The sequence below is a fragment of the Oncorhynchus mykiss genome, chromosome 16, assembly GCF_057628025.1.
Source record: "Oncorhynchus mykiss isolate SJ-2025 chromosome 16, ASM5762802v1, whole genome shotgun sequence".
Lineage (NCBI taxonomy): Eukaryota > Metazoa > Chordata > Actinopteri > Salmoniformes > Salmonidae > Oncorhynchus > Oncorhynchus mykiss.
This window is the reverse complement of record NC_143037.1, coordinates 51816610-51838187: the sequence shown is the minus strand read 5'-3', so window position 1 is coordinate 51838187 and position 21578 is coordinate 51816610. Positions and strand designations below refer to the sequence as shown.

Genomic DNA, 21578 nt, shown 5'->3' with positions numbered 1-21578 from the left:
GATTTAACTATTAGATATTTACAAAGGAATAGTTTCACCATATTAAAATGAGAGTTCACGTAACAGGGTTGACCTTAAAATGAGGGACAGGTGTTTTTATTTTCTTAAAATGAATCGCCAATCACATTAACTAAACACAAAACTAGGGCTTTACAATGATGGTGGAAATGTGGATAGAGTGCACATGTCAATATGCTGGATTTGGGCACTTTATTGAATTGTGTCTGTGGTCTATATTAAATGGCACTTCAATCAATTTAACATGCTTTTAAAGACCAATATTGGTGCCACATCTCTACTTAAAATATCAAAGGGACGCAAAAGTGACTCATTTCGTGGAACGATCCTACTAAGTTAGTAAGGAATTTTTAGGAGTAAAGGTGATAACCTATGTCTGTTTGGCCTTATGCTGACTTCTCCATCTAGCATAGAGTACCAGTCAAAAGTTTGGACACACTTACTCATTCAAGAGTTTTTCTTTATTTTTACTACTTTCTACATTGTAGAATAACAGCGAAGACTTTAGAACTATGAAATAACACATATGGAATCATGTAGTAACCCCAAAAAAGTGTTAAATAAAATTCACATTTAAAATAAAATAGAAATGAGGTAGTCACCTGGAATGCATTTCAATTAACAGGTGTGCCTTGTTAAATGTTAATTTGTAGAATTTCTTTCCTTCTTAATGTGTTTGAGCCAATCAGTTGTGTTGTGACAAGGTAGGGTTGGTATACAGAAGATAGACATATTTAGTAAAATACCAAGTCCATATTATGACAAGAACAGCTCAAATAAGCAAAGAGAAACGACAGTCAATCATTACTTTAAGACATGAAGGTCAGTCAATACAGAACATTTCAAGAAAGTTTGTTCAAGTGCAGTTTCAAAAAGCATCAAGCACAATGATGAAACTGGCTCTCATGAGGACCGCCACAGGAAAAGAAGACCCAGAGTTACCTCTGCTGCAGAGGATAAGTTCATTAGAGTTACCAGCCTCAGAAATTGCAGCCCAAATAAATGCTTCACAGAGTTCAAGGAACAGACACATCTCAACATCAACTGTTCAGAGGAGAATGTGGGAATCAGGCCTTCATGGTCAAATTGCTGCAAAGAAACCACAACTAAAGGACACCAATAAGAAGAAAAGACTTGCTTGGGCCAAGAAACACGAGCAATGGACATTAGACCGGTGGAAATCTGTCCTTTGGTCTGATGAGTCCAACTGTGAGATTTTTGGTTCCAACCGCTGTGTCTTTGTGAGATGCAGAGTAGATGAACGGATGATCTCCGCATGTGTGGTTCCCACCGTGAAGCACGGAGGAGGTGGTGTGATGGTGCTTTGCTGTTGACACGGCCAGTGATTTATTTAGAATTCAAGGCCCACTTAACTAGCATGACTACCACAGCATTCGATACGCCATCCCATCTTGTTTGCGCTTAGTGGGACTAGCATTTGTTTTTTCCAAAGGACAATGACCCAGCACACCTCGAGGCTGTGTAAGGGCTATTTGACCGAGAAGGAGAGTGATGGAGTGCTGCATCAGATGACCTGGCCTCCACAATCACCCGACCTCAACCCAATTGAGATAGCTTGGGATGAGTTGGAACACAGAGTGAAGGAAAAGCAGCCAACAAGTGCTCAGCATATGTGGTAACTCCTTCAAGACTGTTGGAAAAGCATTCCAGGTGAAGCTGGTTGAGAGAATGCCAAGAGTGTGCAAAGTTGTCAAAGGCAATCATCAAGGCAAAGCATGGCTACTTTGAAAAATCTAAAATGTAAAATATATTTAGATTTGTTTAACACTTTTTTGGTTACTACATGATTCCATATGTGTTATTTCATAGCTGTTATGTATTCACTGTTATTATTCAATGTAGAAAATAGTAAAAATAAAGAAAAACTCTTGAATGAGTAGGTGTGTCCAAACATTTGACTGGTACTGTAATGGAATCACCTGGTGAACTAAGTAACACTGACCATTAGGGGTGCAAAGGGTCGGAAACTTTCCGGTAAATTTGCTTAAATTCATCAAAAAAGTTTGCTTATAAAAGTGAACCTTTTTTTTCTGGGATACACATAAGGCAATTCTAGGTCTTGTGGCATATTTTGGTTAAACTATCCCAATTCAACGGAATTGCAACCCTTCGCATGCACAGTGCATTCTTCCATCACATGTGCAGTGCACTCTTCCATCACATGTACAGCTGATTCTCAAGATCTTGCACACTAAGGAGAGGATATTGAGCCCACACTACTACACTGTCTGAGCCAAGGACTACATGCTTTCTGGTAACTTTTGATTACAATACTGGGTGGGGTGAATATATTTTATACGACATACATGATTTTTTGTTAACAAGTAAATAGTAGCCTACAGCAAAGTGTGTTTAAATCATTTATAACTTGTTAACCATTTCTGCTAGTTAGTTTTTGCTACCATGTGGGTTTTAGCTTGCTTGAGCCTGCTAACTGAGGATTGTTAATTCACCTGTTTCCATACATGTTTCATTTTAAAACATGTATCTTACAAATGAGTTGTTTAATCTAAGTGCTTAACTATTTACCTGTAATGCCATGGCATTGTATTTGTAGTTTTTTTTCTCATCTTTACAGGAAAATACCACGGGCACAATCTGATGTGTGGAAACATTTCACTGCAGCTAATGTAGAAGGAAAAGCTGTGTACATTTGCAAATACTGTGCCAAATCATATTGTGAAGAATGTAACAAAAATGCGGAATCATCTGGACAAGTGCATAAAGTTCCCCCAGCGCTCACAACAAACAAAAGTCCCTCTACTTCTATTCGAGGTGAAAATGATGAATCAGACACCTTATCGATAGCAACAGCTCATGTTCCTCCTGGAATCAGACATTTTTTTGACTCAATGGAGGAACGTAGTCAGAGAAATGCTGATGAATGTCTTGCTCGAGCTGTGTATGCAACTGGTTCACCTCTGATGCTCACAAGCAATGTGTATTGGAAGAGATTTCTGAAATGTTCTTCGTCCAACATACAACCCCCCCAACCAGACATGCTTCATCTACTCATTTGCTGGATGCAGAGTTCAACAGAGTTCAGGTGAAGGTCAAGCAAATCATAGAGAAAGCAGACTGCATTGCAATCATCTCTGGTGGGTGGTTGAATGTTCGTGGGCAAGGAATAATGAACTACATCATCTCCAGCCCTCAACCACTATTCTACAAGAGCACAGAGACAAGGGACAACAGACACACCGGTCTCTACATTGCAGATGAACTGAAGGCAGTCATCAATGGCCTTGGACCACAGAAGGTATTTGCACTGGTTACAGACAATGCTGCGAACATGAAGGCTGCTTGGTCTAAAGTGGAGGAGTCCTACTCTCACATCACACCCATTGGCTGTGCTGCTCATGCATTGAATTTGTTCCTTATGGACATCATGGCACTGAAAACAATGGATACAAGAGAGCCAAGGAAATGGTTAGGATTTCGAAGGGTCATCAAGTTATAGCAGCAATCTACCTCACCAAGCAAAGTGAGAAGAATAAGAGCACCACATTGAAGCTGCCCAGCAGCACCTGTTGGGGTGGTGTTGTCATCATGTTTGACAGTCTCCTGGAAGGGAAGGAGTCTCTCCAAGAAATGGCTATATCACAGTCTGCCGATATGGACAGTCCTACCAAGAGGATCCTCCTGGATAATGTATTTTGTGAGAGAGTGGTAAGCAGCCTGAAACTCCTGAAACCTATAGCAGTAGCCACTGCACGGATTGAGGGAGACAATGCCATCCTGTCTGATGTTCAGACTCTGCTTGCAGATGTAAGAGAAGAAATCCGTACTGCCCTGCCCACTTCACTGTTGCTCCAATCAGAGGAAACTGCAGTTCTGAAATACATCAAAAAGCGTAAAGACTTCTGCCTGAAGCCCATACACGCCGCAGCGTACATTTTGGACCCCAAGTATACTGGCAAGAGCTTCCTGTCTGGTGCAGAGATCAACAAGGCCTATGGTGTCATCACTACCGTGTCTTGCTACCTTGGCCTGGATGAGGACAAGGTTCTTGGCAGTCTGGCGATGTACACTTCCAAGCAAGGGCTTTGGGATGGAGATGCAATATGGCAGTCGTGCCAACATATCTCATCATCCACCTGGTGGAAGGGCCTTTGTGGATCTGAGGCTCTTTCCCCTGTTGCCTCCATCATCCTCCAAATCCCACCAACATCAGCTGCCTCAGAGCGCAACTGGTCCTTGTTTGGGAACCCACACACCAAAGCACGCAACAGGCTGACCAATAGAAGGGTTGAAAAATTGGTGGCCATCCGGGCAAATTTGAGGCTTTTTGAACCTGACAACGAGCCATCCTCAACAAGGTTGGAAGGTGACAGTGAAGATGAGGCCTCAGAGTCTGATATTCAAGAGGTGGACATTGAGGAGGTCCAGGGAGAAGACATGGAAGCCTGAGAGGAAGACAACCAAAGCTTTAGTTTCTAGACTATCATTTTACAGATGTATGTTGAAAACATTTTTGGGAGATTCAATGGGGATCATTCAATATTCACTTTTGTTGTTCAGTGAAATCATCCCATGTGAAGAGTCAACTCAATGAATTAAAGTTCAATTCGTAACTAAATTGTTATTTTTATTTCCATTGGAAGGATTTAATAATTTGCAATGATGTCTACTTATGATAAGGTATGATAAGGTTTATGTTTCTGTCTCCACATGATATGGTAAATATATCCAATGCAAAAAACATCTACATATAAATGGTATTAATATTAATGTGCATATATTTCCATTAATTCCCACGGAAAGTTTCCACCTCTGAATATTCCCCCTTCTGATCATGTTGAGTAAATCTTCAGAGGGAGCAGCATTTTGTTACCTTCATTTAACTACAGTTAAGAACAAACTCTTATTTTCAATGACAGCCTAGGAACAGTGGGTTAACTACCTTGTTCAGGGGCAGAAGAACAGATTTTTTACCTTGTCAGCTCAGGGACTCGGTCTTGCAACCTTTGGGTTACAAGACCAACGCTCTAACCACTAAGCTACCTGCTGCCCCTGCATAAGTTGAGTGCTGTGATCAGTTTGACTTTTACACCTGAAAGATGGGACTGGTGGAACTCAGAGGCCAATTTATATGCACATGATAGATAACAGCTCAAACTTTTCAGTCTTAATCTGTCACAACGCCACAATAATCATGAGCAGTTGGCATTAAGAATGAATTTGTGTGGTTTGTGTGGCTGTGCCTGCTACTTGAAAAAGTATGCAATAGAGAGGTAGTGTTTCTACAGTGTGTTTACTTTGAACACATTTCTGCAGTATGTAACCTCGAAGCCTCGATGATGGGCTACTCATCTCAATCTGAACCAGGGAACATTTTGTACTGTGTGATGAATCGTGACACTAGCAGGAGCACCGAGGAGCACAGGCAGGGCAGCTATATTGCAGTTACAGTACAGCAATGGCTGAATCCGCCGCACAGTAATGCAGTGCAGTTTGTCAAACACAATATTTACAGTCACTGCGGCTCACACTGACAGATTTACTATGAGAGAGACCTTTAAATACTGTTGTTCGACGATGAAATAATATTGCCAGTTCTTTTCATATTCTCTGTGAAAAGAGAACTCCTCATGCAGAAATAACGAGGACACATGGTTTGCCCTCAGCCTCCAGAAATGACCATTTCCTTGCCAGAGTAAAGGTTACAGCTGTGCTGAAGAGCAGGTATACACAGAGACCCGTGGGTGAAGAAAGAGCTCAGGGTCTCTCTGTGTACTGTCAGAGTCATTGTCCTGTAATTCTTTTGGGCAATAAGATCTATATCAGGCATAATAATCAGATGTCATGACTCAGCAAAGGCATTAAATCTGTTTGATATTCTACAGACAATGTTTCAGCCAGCGGAGCCAAGACAACACGAGAGTGAGAATCTACTTCACTGTTTGTACTATAACACTCACAATACTTATTTTTCAATATGTCAATAGGCCGATGAGAAAGTAAGAGATGAAATTCCACACTTCAACCTGCTGGTCCAGTTCTCTAGATGACATCACTCACAAGCTATGACCCACCCATTATTATTGGTGTGATTCTCATTTCAGTGAGATCATAGGTCCGTCTACCTGTCTGTCAGTCTGGCCCTCCAATTAGCCTATGGATCCCTGGATCCTCCAGAGCCGGCTAAGCCCCCCTCTCCTTCTCCGTGGCCGACGTGAGTAAAACATTTAAACGTGTTAACCCTCACAAGGCTGCTGTCCCAGACGGCATCCCTAGCTGCGTCCTCAGAGCATGCACAGACCAGCTGGCTGGTGTGTTTACAGACATTTTCAATCACTCCCTATCCCAGTCTGCTGTCCCCACATGCTTCAAGATGGCCACCATTGTTCCTGTACCCAAGAAGGCAAAGATAACTGAACTAAATGACTGCCGCCCTGTAGCACTCACTTATGTCATCATGAAGTGCTTTGAGAGACTAGTCAAGGATCATATCACCTCCACCTTAACGGCCACCCTAGACCCACTTCAGTTTGCATACCGCCCCAACAGGTCCACATACTATGCAATCGCCATCACACTGTCTTATCCCATCTGGACATGAGGAATACCTATGTAAGAATGCTGTTCATTGACTACAGCTCAACATTCAACACCATAGTACCCTCCAAGCTCATCATCAAGCTGGAGGCCCTGGGTCTCAACCCCGCCCTGTGCAATTGGGTCCTGGACTTCCTGATGGACCACCCACAGGTGGTGAAGGTAGGAAACATCACCTCCACTCCGCTGATCCTCAACACTTGGGCCCCACAAGGGTGCATGCTCAGCCCCCTCCTGTACTCCCTGTTTCCCCACGACTGCGTGGCCATGCACGCCTCCAACTTAATCATCAAGTTTGCAGACGACACAACAGTAGTGGGCTTGATTACCAACAACGATAAGACAGCCTACAGGGAGGAGGTGAGGAAACTCGGGAGTGTGGTGTCAGGAAAATAACCTCTCAGTTAACGTCAACAAAACAAAGGAGATGATCGTGGACTTCAGGAAACAGCAGAGGGAGCACCCCACTATCCACATCGAAGGGACAGCAGTGGAGAAGGTGGAAAGTTTTAAGTTCCTCGGCGTACACATCACAGACAAATTGAAATGGTCCACCCACACAGACATTATGGTGAAGAAGGAGCATCAGGAAGGTGCAACAGGAGGCTGAACCTCAGGAGGCTGAAGAAATTTGGCTTGTCACCCAAAAGCCTGACAAACTTTTACAGATGCACAATCGAGAGCACCCTGTCGGGCTGTATCACAGCTTGGTACGGCAACTGCTCCGCCCACAACCGTAAGGTTCTCCAGAGGGTGGTGCGGTCTGCACAACGCATCACCGGGGGCAAACTACCTGCCCTCCAGGACACCTACACCACCCGATGTAACAGGAAGGCCAAAAAGATCATCAAGGACAACAACCACCTGAGCCACTGCCTGTTCACACCGCTACCATCCAGAAGGCGAGGTCAGTATAGGTGCATCAAAGCTGCCACCGAGGTAACTGAAAAACAGCTTCTATCTCAAGGCCATCAATCAGACTGCTAAACAGCAATCACTAACTCAGATAAGCTGCTGCCTACATTGAGACCCAATCACTGGCCACTTTAATAAATGGATCACTAGTCACTTTAAACAATGTCACTTTAAACAATGTCACTTTAAATAATGTTTACATATCTTACATTACTCATATCATATGTATATACACTGTATTTTATACCATCTATTGCATCTTGCCTATGCCGCTCGACCATCACTCCTTCATATATATATGTACATATTCTCAATCATCCCCTTTAGATTTGTGTGTATTAGGTAGTTGTTGGGAAATTGTTAAGATTACTTGTTAGATATTACTGCACTGTCGGAACAGGGTTGCGAAAAGAAAGACTGCGTAAGATGCGACCAATAGTCTGATTGGCCCGTTCTGCTTGACCGTTAGACTGGGGGTGAAAGCCGGAAGAGAGACTGACGGAAGCCCCAATCAAACGGCAAAACTCCCTCCAAAATTGAGACGTGAATTGCGGACCTCTGTCCGAAACGACGTCTGACGGAAGGCCATGAATTCTGAAAACATTCTCGATGATGATTTGTGCCGTCTCTTTAGCAGAAGGAAGCTTAGCAAGGGGAATGAAATGAGCCGCCTTAGAGAACCTATCGACAACCGTAAGAATAACAGTCTTCCCCGCTGACGAAGGCAGTCCGGCGACAAAATCTAAGGCGATGTGAGACCACGGTCGAGAGGGAATGGGAAGCGGCCTGAGACGGCCGGCAGGAGGGGAGTTACCGGACTTAGTCTGCGCGCAGACCGAACAAGCAGCCACGAAACGACGCGTGTCATGCTCCCGGGTGGGCCACCAAAAACGCTGGCGAATGGAAGCAAGCGTACCCCGAACGCCAGGGTGGCCGGCTAACTTGGTAGAGTGAGCCCACTGAAGAACGGCCAGACGAGTAGGAACAGGAACGAAAAGAAGGTTCCTAGGACAAGCGCGCGGCGACGGAGTGTGAGTGAGTGCTTGCTTTACCTGCCTCTCAATTCCCCAGACAGTCAACCCGACAACACGCCCCTCAGGGAGAATCCCCTCGGGGTCAGTGGAGGCTACTGAAGAACTGAAGAGACGAGATAAAGCATCAGGCTTGGTGTTCTTAGAGCCCGGACGATAAGAAATCACGAACTCGAAACGAGCGAAAAACAGCGCCCAACGCGCCTGACGCGCATTAAGTCGTTTGGCAGAACGGATGTACTCAAGGTTCCTATGGTCAGTCCAAACGACAAAAGGAACGGTCGCCCCCTCCAACCACTGTCGCCATTCGCCTAGGGCTAAGCGGATGGCGAGCAGTTCGCGGTTTCCCACATCATAGTTACGTTCCGATGGCGACAGGCGATGAGAAAAATACGCGCATGGGTGGACCTTGTCGTCAGAGAGGGAGCGCTGAGAAAGAATGGCTCCCACGCCCACCTCTGACGCGTCAACCTCGACAACGAACTGTCTAGTGACGTCAGGTGTAACAAGGATAGGTGCGGATGTAAAACGATTCTTGAGGAGATCAAAAGCTCCCTGGGCGGAAACGGACCACTTAAAGCACGTCTTGACAGAAGTAAGGGCTGTGAGAGGAGCTGCCACCTGACCGAAATTACGGATGAAACGACGATAGAAGTTCGCGAAGCCGAGAAAGCGCTGCAGCTCGACGCGTGACTTAGGGACGGGCCAATCAATGACAGCTTGGACCTTAGCGGGATCCATCTTAATGCCTTCAGCGGAAATAACAGAACCGAGAAATGTGACGGAGGAGGCGTGAAAAGAGCACTTCTCAGCCTTCACAAAAAGACAATTCTCTAAAAGGCGCTGGAGGACACGTCGAACGTGCTGAACATGAATCTGGAGTGACGGTGAAAAAATCAGGATATCGTCAAGGTAAACGAAAACAAAGATGTTCAGCATGTCTCTCAGGACATCATTGACTAATGCCTGAAAGACAGCTGGAGCGTTAGCGAGGCCGAAAGGAAGAACCCGGTATTCAAAGTGCCCTAACGGAGTGTTAAACGCCGTCTTCCACTCGTCCCCCTCCCTGATGCGCACGAGATGGTAAGCGTTACGAAGGTCCAACTTAGTGAAAAACCTGGCTCCCTGCAGGATCTCGAAGGCTGAAGACATAAGAGGAAGCGGATAACGATTCTTCACTGTTATGTCATTCAGCCCTCGATAATCTATGCAGGGGCGCAGGGACCCGTCCTTCTTCTTAACAAAAAAAAACCCCGCTCCGGCGGGAGAGGAGGAGGGGACTATGGTACCGGCGGCAAGAGCTACAGACAAATAATCTTCGAGAGCCTTACGTTCGGGAGCCGACAGAGAGTATAGTCTACCCCGGGGGGGAGTGGTTCCCGGAAGGAGATCAATACTACAATCATACGACCGGTGTGGAGGAAGAGAGGTGGCCCTGGACCGACTGAACACCGTGCGCAGATCGTGATATTCCTCCGGCACCCCTGTCAAATCACCAGGCTCCTCCTGTGAAGAAGAGACAGAGGAAACAGGAGGGATAGCAGACATTAAACATTTCACATGACAAGAGACGTTCCAGGAGAGGATAGAATTACTAGACCAATTAATGGAAGGATTATGACAAACTAGCCAGGGATGGCCCAAAACAACAGGTGTAAAAGGTGAACGAAAAATTAAAAAAGAAATGGTTTCGCTATGATTACCAGAAACAGTGAGGGTTAAAGGTAGCGTCTCACGCTGAATCCTGGGGAGAGGACTACCATCCAGGGCGAACAAGGCCGTGGACTCCCTTAACTGTCTGAGAGGAATGTCATGTTCCCGAGCCCAGGTCTCGTCCATAAAACAGCCCTCCGCCCCAGAGTCTATTAAGGCACTGCAGGAAGCTGACGAACCGGTCCAGCGTAGATGGACCGACAAGGTAGTGCAGGATCTTGAAGGAGAGACAGGAGTAGTAGCGCTCACCAGTAGCCCTCCGCTTACTGATGAGCTCTGGCTTTTACTGGACATGAAGTGACAAAATGACCAGCAGAACCGCAATAGAGACAGAGGCGGTTGGTGATTCTCCGTTCCCTCTCCTTAGTCGAGATGCGGATACCTCCCAGCTGCATAGGCTCAGCACCCGAGCCGGCAGAGGAAGATGGTAGTGATGCGGAGAGGGGGGCAACGGAGAACGCGAGCTCCTTTCCACGAGCTCGGTGACGAAGATCAACCCGTCGCTCAATGCGAATAGCGAGTTCAATCAAGGAATCCACGCTGGAAGGAACCTCCCGGGAGAGAATCTCATCCTTTACCTCTGCGCGGAGACCCTCCAGAAAACGAGCGAGCAAAGCCGGCTCGTTCCAGCCACTGGAGGCAGCAAGAGTGCGAAACTCAATAGAGTAGTCTGTTATGGATCGATTACCTTGACATAGGGAAGACAGGACCCTGGAAGCCTCCTCCCCAAAAACAGATCGATCAAAAACCCGTATCATCTCCTCCTTAAAGTCCTGATACTGGTTAGTACACTCAGCCCTTGCCTCCCAGATTGCCGTGCCCCACTCACGAGCCCGTCCAGTAAGGAGAGATATGACGTAGGTGACACGAGCAGTGCTCCTGGAGTAAGTGTTGGGCTGGAGAGAAAACACAATATCACACTGGGTGAGGAACGAGCGGCATTCAGATATACTCTGCTCCCCAGAGTAACACGGCGGGTTATTGATTCTGGGCTCCGGAGATTCGAAAGCCCTGGAAGTGGCCGGTGGATCGAGGCGGAGATGGTGAACCTGTTCTGTGAGGTTGGAGACTTGGGTGGCCAGGGTCTCAACGGCATGTCGAGCAGCAGACAATTCCTGCTCGTGTCTGCCTAGCATCGCTCCCTGGATCTCGACGGCTGAGTGGAGAGGATCCGAAGTCGCTGGGTCCTGTCTTGGTCGGATTCTTCTGTTACGGTGCGTGAATGAGGACCCAAAAGCGAATTAACGTAAACAGAGCTTCTTTAATAACCAAACATAGGTAGGCTCAGATGGACCGGCAGATTCCGACAGGACAGGACAAGGTTGCAGCAAACATGACGATAGTCTGGTTCAGGCATGAAACACAAACAAGAATCCGACAAAGACAGGAGCAGAAACAGAGAGAGATATAGAGACCTAATCAGAGGGAAAAAGGGAACAGGTGGGAAAAGGGGTGACGAGGTAGTTAGGAGGAGACAAGGAACAGCTGGGGGAAAGAGGGGGAGAAAAGGTAACCTAAAACGACCAGCAGAGGGAGACAGGGTGAAGGGAAAGGACAGAAACAAGACACAACATGACAATACATGACAATTATACTATAGTGAAGCAGTTTCTAAATGTGAATAAAGATAGATTTGAGCAATAAGGCCTGAGGAGGTGTGATATATGGCCAATTTACCACGGCTAAGGGCTGTCCTTTTACGCACGACACAACGCATCAGCCCTTAGCCATGGTATGGTATATTGGCCATATATCACAAACACCCGAGGTGCCTTATTGCTATTATAAACTGGTCTTTAATGGAATAAAAGCAGTAAAAATACATGTTTTGTAATACCTTGTGGTCAGCCAAACGGCATTCAGGGATCGAACCACCCAGTTTCTAATATGTTTTAAACATTCATTCATTTGGGTGAATGTGAAATGTTGTGTAAAACATGCTCCATTTTACAGTCATCCATACAATAAATTATATTGGATAAACACAAACCACACCTAAACATACAGTTGAAGTCGGAAGTTTACATACACTTAGGTTGTAATCATTAAAACTTGTTTTTCAACCACTCCACAAATTTCTTGTTAACAAACTATAGTTTTGGCAAGTCGGTTAGGACATCTGCTTTGTGCATAACACAAGTAATTCTTTCAACAATTGTTTACAGACAGATTATTTAACTCATAATTCACTGTATCACAATTCCAGAGGGTCAGAAGTTTACATACACTAAGTTGACAGTGCCTTTAAACAGCTTGGAAAATTCCAGAAAATTATGTCATGGCTTTAGAAGCTTCTGATAGGCTAATTGACATAATTTGAGTCAATTAGAGGTGTACCTGTGGATGTATTTCAAGGCCTTACCTTCAAACTCAGTGCCTCTTTGCTTGACATCATGGGAAAATCTAAAGAAATCAGCCAAGACCTCAGAAAAAACATTGTAGACCTCCACAAGTCTGGTTCAACCATGGGAGCAATTTCCAAACGCCTGAAGGTACCACGTTCATCTGTACAAACAATAGTACGCAAGTATAAACACCATGGGACCACGCAGCCGTCATACCGCTCGGGAAGGAGACGCGTTCTGTCTCCTAGAGATGAACGTACTTTGGTGAGAAAAGTGCAAATCAATCCCAGAACAACAGCAAAGAACCTTGTGAAGATGCTGGAGGAAACAGGTACAAAAGTATCTATATACCCACAGTAAAACGAGTACTATATCGATATAATCAGAAAGGCCGCTCAGCAAGGAAGAAGCCACTGGTCCAAAACCGCCATAAAAAAGCCAGACTACGGTTTGCAACTGCACATGGGGACAAAGATCCTACTTTTTGGAGAAATGTCATCTGGTCTGATGAAACAAAAATAGAACTGTTTGGCCATAACAACTATCGTTATGTTTGGAGGAAAAAGGGGGAGGCTTGCAAGCCGAATAACACCATCCCAACCGTGAAGCACGGGGTTGGCAGCATCATGTTGTGGGGGTGCTTTTCTGCAGGAGGGACTGGTGTACTTCACAAAATAGATGGCACGGTGAGGATGGACATTTATGAGGATATATTGAAGCAACATCTCAAGACATCATTTTTTTTTTTTCGCAAATGGGTCTTCCAAATGGACAATGACCCCAACCATACTTCCAGAATTGTGGCAAAATGGCGTAAGGACAACAAAGTCAAGATTTTGGAGTGGCCATCACAAAGCCCTGACATCAATCCCATAGAACATTTGTGGGCAGAACTGAAAAAGCGTGTGGGAGCAAGGAGGCCTACATAGCGGACTCAGTTACACCAGCTCTGTCAGGAGGAATAGGCCAAAATTCACCCAACTTATTGTGGGTAGCTTGTGGAAGGCTACCCGAAACGTTTGACCCAAGATAAACAATTTAAAGGTTATGCTACCAAATACTAATTGTATGTGAACTTCTGACCCACTGGGAATGTGATGACAGAAATAAAAGCTGAAATAAATCATTCTCTCTGCCATTATTCTGACATTTCACATTCTTAAAATAAAGTGGTGATCCTAACAGGGAATTTTTACTAGGATTAAATGTCAGGGATTGTGAAAAACTGAGTTTAAATGTATTTGGCTAAGGTGTATGTAAACTTCCGACTTCAACTGTAACTGTATACTCTTTGAAAAAACTGTATAAAACCTTTGCTTTAGTGTCAAGTTTGTATCTTAGATTATCAACATTAAGATATATACATGTACACACACTTGTGACATTGAAAAGCTAACTAAATCACACCTAACCTTCAGCAGCATTACCATGAATGTGAAATAACAAGGGAAAAACAGAACTCATAACATTTCAAAATTCTCTTGTGAGAAAAGCTACATGGAAGGTCACAGTCTTTTTATGCATTGTAACCACTCAAACTATTATAGTGTCAAGGGTACATTGATAGATTGGGCACAATGTTTGTTGATACTAAAGGATAATGTGGACCCAAAGGTCCTCAGGTTCAGATGGTCACTAGGCTACACTACAGAATGAGAATTATTATATATTATTTTTATTGAACCTTTATTTAACTATGCAAGTTAGTTAAGAACACATTCTTATTTACAATACCTCCTCCTCTGGTACTCAGGATTGTAGAGTGCCACAAAAAAAAAAAGTAATCATCACATGAGGGGAAGTCAGGAGACATGCTGCTTAGTTATTTGGGTAAATTCCGCCAGTAAGTTGCCTTCCTTCACAATGGATAGTGAGAAGGAGACGAGAAAAAGAGAGGAAGAGAGAATAATTGATTGATTCATCAATTGATGCTCAGTATGACAGGTGTCATATCTAAACATGAAAATATCTATATCAAGGCTTCAATATATTGCACATAGTGTTCGTGTTACGTGTGGCTTCAAGGTCGGCAATTGTGCCAATCCAAACAGATACCCATTCTACTTATTTTTTAGAGCAAGACTCAGAAGGTTCTTTTGACTTATTGTACCTGAACTGATTCCGTAAGCTGATGTAAGTAATTTACCATCAGTATCTCAGAGAAACCCTCCCAAATCTTTCAAACCATAAGCCTATATCAAACCACGTCTACTATAAACTAGGTGTCCATATAAAAAAACTACCAGAACACAGTCTCCCTCAATAACTACACTTAAATGCAAGAGGACAGACCATTTAGCAAACTGAAGGCAATTCAAATGACTTGAATAAGTAACATACAGCCAAATGTTATATTCAAGTTTTAAACCAAGCCGTGGGCAATAAATTAATCAAAGACTTCTCTTGAAGACAAAGCTTGCAGGATATTGCACTGTACAATACATATTCTGCCATCTGTCTAACAGTACAGCAACAAGGAAATAAACTACGGCAAAAGGCAAAGCCATTATGGCTCACAAATTACAAACAATATTCATTGTTTTCGCTTACCCTAATCGCACCCATGAAAACAGATTGAAGGACACTATCAAACAGAAAAGTATATCCACAAGCCCTTGTGGGAACCATGCACGGGGATACTCCCTCTTCAACTATTATTCAAGTATTATTTTGTAGTCCAGATCTGGCTTCTGTTGATGCATACATCAACAGAGAGAACAGAGGCCTCTGTTGAATTTCTTTGTTTTGGGCCGTCTTAGCCAGACCCAGTGTGAACAAGCCAGTGTTTCTCAATGGTGGGGAGATAATCCTGCAACGTTCCAGCTGAATGGCTTAGAAGGGGAGGGAGGGTAAAGAAGAGGATAGGAGAAGATAGGAGGAGCAATAGAATATAAATGCATTGCAAAGATAGAAAGAGAGAAGAAGTCTGAGATTACACTACCTAGCAGGGAGTGATTATGTATTGATAGACTAGCTAGATAAACGTGCCAGGCAGTATTCTGTGTGTGATTGTGTGTACATGCAAAAAAGCCACACACAAGTCTAGGGTTGCAACGGGAGGGTATATTACTGGAAACTTTCAAAATTTACCAGTAAACTACCAGCATTTTGGTATCTTTCAAGGATTTTATGTAATTTATCATAAGAAATCTAGTAGCATTTCATTACACCCATAATAATATCTGCTAAATATGTGTCTGTGACCCATAAAATAGATTTTATTTGTTACTTCAGATTTTGACTGGTGTTTGTAATTACCTCTGGCCCTCTGTGTGGCATTATCACACGTAAAATATATAATGAAATAAGATGATTTTCTAATACTAAAAATGGAATGACATTATCCTAAATATATACCACCAACTTGTTTCATTTGAGGGTTTCAGCATGAAATATCGTTTATATTGTTGGGGTAATATATAAAGGATACACCATCGTAATAGGGCTGTTCGTGGCTCTTCTAAAGCCTTGAGAGACAACCACAACACACATGTAAACCTATTACAGTAATCAGATTTCAGAGTCAGGGTCTAACTTTATTCTCTTACACCCCACCATCCCCCTTTCTGTCACTGATTAGAACGGAAGCTGATTACCAAACCAGGTAGGTAGTTTACTCAAACACGCCTGAGCTCATCTAAAACTCACTCTTATCCAAACAATATGAATTCCATAATGGTGGTTGTCTGGCATCCAATAGCAACTATCTGCCGTGTACTTTCTAGAACATGTTGGGTTCTTGATACACTCTACCTGTCATGGCTGCTATACAAGAAAAACACACTCTGCGAGAACCTTATATTGAGATGCTGGGAGGGAAGACACAAGGAGAGAGGAGGAAAGAGAGGCAAAGGCTCCTCAAGGGGAGAGAGAAGAAATTAGATAAATAAAGATAGGGAGGGGGAGAGTGAGGCTTCTGAGAGAGAGAGAGAGAGAGAGAGGCTTCTGAGAGAGAGAGAGAGAGAGAGAGAGAGAGAGAGAGAGAGAGAGAGAGAGAGGGGCTTCTGAGAGAGAGGGAGAGAAAGGGAGAGAGAGAGAGAAAGGGTGAGGCTTTTGAGAGAGAGAGAGGCTTCTGAGAGAGAGAGAGAGAGAGAGAGAGAGAGAGAGAGAGAGAGAGAGAGAGAGAGAGAGAGAGAGAGAGAGAGAGAGAAAGGGTGAGACTTCTGACAGAGAGGGAGAGAGAGAGAGAGAGAGAGAGAGGCTTTTGAGAGAGAGGGAGAGAAAGGGAGAGAGAGAGAAAGGGTGAGGCTTCTGAGAGAGAGAGAGAGAGAGCGAGCGAGAGGCTTCTGAGAGAGAGGGAGAGAAAGGGAGAGAGAGAGAGAAAGGGTGAGGCTTTTGAGAGAGAGAGAGAGAGAGAGAGAGAGAGAGAAAGGTTTTTGAGAGAGAGAGAGAAGAGAGTCAGGGAGGGAGAGGGGGAGAGAGGCTTCTGAGAGAGGGGGGGATTGATAGCGAGAGAGTGTGAGGCTTCTGAGAGAGGGAAAGGGAGAGAGAGAGAGAGAGAGAGAGAGAGAGAGAAAAAAAGAGAGAGAAAAAGAGAGAGAAAGGGTGAGGCTTCTGACAGAGAGGGAGAGAGAGAGAGAGAGAGAGAGAGAGAGGCTTCTGAGAGAGAGGGAGAGAAAGGGAGAGAGAGAGAAAGGGTGAGGCTTCTGAGAGAGAGAGAGAGAGAGAGAGAGAGCGAGAGAGAGAGAGAGAGAGGCTTCTGAGAGAGAGGGAGAGAAAGGGAGAGAGAGAGAAAGGGTGAGGCTTTTGAGAGAGAGAGAGAGAGAGAGAAAGGTTTTTGAGAGAGAGAGAGAAGAGAGTCAGGGAGGGAGAGGGGGAGAGAGGCTTCTGAGAGAGGGGGGGATTGATAGCGAGAGAGTGTGAGGCTTCTGAGAGAGGGAAAGGGAGAGAGAGAGAGAGAGAGAGAGAGAGAGAGAGAGAGAGAGGGGCTTTTGAGAGAGAGAGAAACCGAGGTCTTTTAACAGGGACAGAGGGACAAATCCTCCTGTGTCCCTGGAGTCTTAACAAGATCATAGAGCCCAATACTGACTAGGCTCAACATGGCTAAGCCTGTCCCAAGTGAGACTGGGTGGAGCAGGTGCAGAGAGCGCAGGAAGCTTGCTGTTGCAAGACAGTTGGTGAGCGGAATAGAGAGCACCGAAGGGTCAGAGTGGTAGCTAAATAGATCATGAGAGAGATGTGATTCATCTCCGGGGCGGGCGATGCCATGACAGCGGTAGGGTGGAATGAACAGGCTGTTGAATGTTGCCAGGAGAAAGACAGCGCTACAGAGCTGTGTGCTCGGTGCTTGCATCATCACAGATACCATGACAGCCAAGACCATCAATAAGCCTGTCACGTGACAGAAGGTTGGAGGGGTCAGTGTAGATGAGATGAGGGTGGGAAGCTGGCCATTACACAGATTAATCAGGCGAGAACATGAGGGGTGGTTAGGTGGATGAGTGTTATCAGGCCACTCCGCAATCAACTCCTATAGGGCCTCCACATGTCCATAACCGCATAGCACCTGCACTCTGGTGAAAATGAACAGGCTAGCTCCGTAAACACATCAGGCCTTTAGCAGTGTAAGTGAGTGAGTGAGTGAGTGAGTGAGTGAGTGAGTGAGTGAGTGAGTAAGTGAGAAACGGGTGTTTGAAGGCAGAGTGTGAATGTGATAAAGAGAGTGAGTGAGATAGAGGAGGGGGATTGTTGTATCAGCATAACGTGTCCTGCCATGGGCCCTGTGTTCTGCTCTGTTCTGTTCTGTTTGCTGTGCCGTGGAATGATCAGAGCTGACGTGACCACCCAGATAGGGAGTCTGCAGCAAAGTAAAACTGTTCCTATAACCTTTCTCTCCCCAAAACCTGTACTGATATACCCAGACAACAGATGATGTTCCTATAACCTTTCTCTCCCCAAAACCTGTACTGCTATACCCAGACAACAGATGATGTTCCTATAACCTTTATCCCCCCAAAACCTGTACTGCTATAGCCAGACAGCAGATGTTCCTATAACCTTTCTCTCCCCGAAACCTGTAGTGCTATACCCAGACAACAGATGTTCCTATAACCTTTCTCTCCCCAAAACCTGTACTGCTATACCTAGACAACAGATGATGTTCCTATAACCTTTCTCTCCTCAAAACCTGTACTGCTATACCCAGACAACAGATGATGTTCCTATAACCTTTCTCTCCCCAAAACCTGTACTGCTATACCCAGACAACAGATGATGTTCCTATAACCTTTCTCTCCCCAAAACCTGTACTGCTATACCCAGACAGCAGATGTTCCTATCACCTTTCTCTCCCCAAAACCTGTACTGATATACCCAGACAACAGATGATGTTCCTATAACCTTTATCTCCCCAAAACCTGTACTGCTATACCCAGACAACAGAAGATGTTCCTTGAAATTATTCTGGATGAAACTGGGGGAAACAGGACAAAAATTGGGCATCTGTGTCTCAATCATGTACAGTTATAGTCATTGGCTAGTGTTTCCCTTGGAGCAATGTGAGGGGAGTCAAAGGTCACATGAGGACGACAATGCATTCTGCCCCACCCCCACTACACACCCGCTGCATATTGTGATGAAAGAGACTGAAATGCTGCTGCGCTATATCAAATGTCCTTTCAGAGAGAGAGAGGGAATGAAGGCACCGCAGCAGTGAGAGAAAGTCTACAGGATGCTCTTTGGAAGCTCTTTCAAATGAGGACTGGATCATTGACTGGAAGCAAATCTACACGAAGGCAGAATCTGAGCACTATTGAGCAGTATCTGAATGCACTGCAGCATGTGTGCGTGGGAGGCATTCCTCCTCGTGTGAGCAGGAGGGAAACCAGTATGATGAACAAATGGATGTGAGTGGGACAGCACTACACACCATCAGGATGATAATACAGAGCTCAGCCAGAGAGATTCAGTACAAATACAGTAGCACGACTGCATTCACAGTCCACTGAATGTCTGCTCAGACCTGGCCTTCAGGCACACAGATGTAATACATCCTGCTTATTCAACTGCTCCCTGTCATCAAGAGAGGCACATACACTCACACAGGAAGACAAATGAATCACCATTTGTACGGATTCCATTTCAGTGACTCAGCCCTCTGATTCAGAGGTGGCCTACGGTAGTTAGCATAGCCCTAGGGCTTGCTACAGGGCCAGGGTTTCTGGGTGGAGGGACACAACATCCAGCTCCCTCCCATGCCTTCCTCCCAGTCCAGCCCAGGATTGTATTCACTAGGCACCAAACAAAAGAAAACGTAACAAAGGGTGCTAGGATTTCCCCGGGGGACTAACTGGACAATATGTACCGCTTGTTCTCATTTTAAGTTGAACAAGTGCTTCAAAGCATTTTGCTACAATGTGTGCCATAATGAATACAACCCAACATTGCATTAGAGTGCAGCAGGAACAGCTGATGATGTCATTGCTCCAGCAGTCCAGAGACACTGACCGGTTACATGGGACAGGCTTAGCCATGTAGAGCTAGGTCAGTACTGGCCTCTGTGATCTTGTTAAGACTCCAGGGACACAGACAGATTTGTCCCTCTACCAAAATAACTCTCTCTCTCGTGGATAAAGCAGAATCAATCTATGTTCTCAGTGGGACGTGACACATTCCCCACCTTCACACCACACACTTCATTACTCCTGTCAAATCATCAACAGTCAATACACATTATCAACAAAGGGTGAACACAGCCCTGAGCATGGTACTGAGAACAAACACAGCTATAGGAAGAGTACAATAGCCACAGGAAAGGTCTACATGCTACAAGTCATGCCAAGTAGACTAGCCATACAGCAAAGCCAAAACCTCGCTATAAGGTTATGTATCGAAATAAGCAGCTTTGAGACAAAGGAGATGATTGTGGACTACAGGAAAAGGAGGACCGAGCACGCCCCCATTCTTATCGACGGGGTTGCAGTGGAGCAGGTTGAGAGCTTCAAGTTCCTTGGTGTCCACATCACCAACAAACTAACTTGGTCCAAACACACCAAGACAGTCTTGAAGAGGGTACGACAAAACCTATTCCCCCTCAGGAGACTGAAAAGATTTGGCATGGGTACTCAGATCCTCAAAAGGTTCTATAGCTCCACCATCGAGAGCATCCTGATTAGTTGCATCACCGCCTGGTATGGCAACTGCTCGGCCTCCAACCGCAAGGCACTACAGAGGGTAGTGCGTACGACCCAGCACATCACTGCGGCCAAGCTTCCTTCCATCCAGGACCTCCATACCAGGCAGTGTCAGAGGAAGGCCCTAAAAAGACTCCAGCCACCCTAGTCATAGACTGTTCTCTCTGCTACAGCCACCCAGTCATAGATTGTTCTCTCTGCTACCGCACGGCAAGTGGTACCAGAGCGCCAAATCTAGGTCCAAGAAGCTTCTAAACAGCTTCTACCCTCAAGCCACAAGACTCCTGAACACCTAACCAAATGACTACCCAGACTATTTTCATTGACCCCCTTTACACCGCTGCTACTCTCTGTTGTTATCATGTATGCATAGTCACTTTAATAACTCTACCTACAACTACATATTACCTCAACTTACCAGTGCCCCCACACATTGACTCTGTACCAGTACCCTCCTGTATATAGTCTCGTTATTGTTATTTTACTGCTGCTCTTTAACTACTTGTGTCACAGGTGTCGTTGGAAGTGGACCAAAGTGCTAGATTTCGACCGATTAATCGGAATGGCCGATTAATTAGGGCAGATTTCAAGTTTTCATAACAATCGGAAATCGGTATTTTTGGGCGCCGATTTTTTTATTTTTTATACCTTTATTTAACTAGGCAAGTCAGTTAAGAACACATTCTTACTTTCAATGATGGCCTAGGAACCGTGGGTTAACTGCCTTGTTCAGGGGCAGAACAACAGATTTTCACCTTGTCAGCTCGGGGAACCAATCTTGCAACCTTACAGTTAACTAGTCCAACACAATAACGACCTGTCTCTCTCTCATTGCACTCCACAAA

At 44.9% G+C, this 21578-nt stretch overlaps 1 protein-coding gene across 8 annotated transcripts in view; it reads right to left on the bottom strand.

Annotated features, from left to right (window-relative positions):
* Positions 1-21578, bottom strand: part of LOC110492184 (protein kinase C and casein kinase substrate in neurons protein 1) — a 61334-nt gene that overhangs the window by 23996 nt on the left and 15760 nt on the right. For 2 of the 8 annotated variants that reach the window (XM_090203197.1, XM_090203200.1), the window contains exon 1: positions 9875-10049. The exons of 4 other annotated variants lie outside the window; for them this stretch is intronic. The gene's annotated coding sequence lies outside the window, so the exon portion shown is untranslated. Of the gene's footprint in view, positions 1-9874; positions 10050-15151; positions 15436-21578 lie in introns of those variants that run through there. 2 more of the 8 variants (XM_090203199.1, XM_021566275.3) reach the window with 2 other exon arrangements.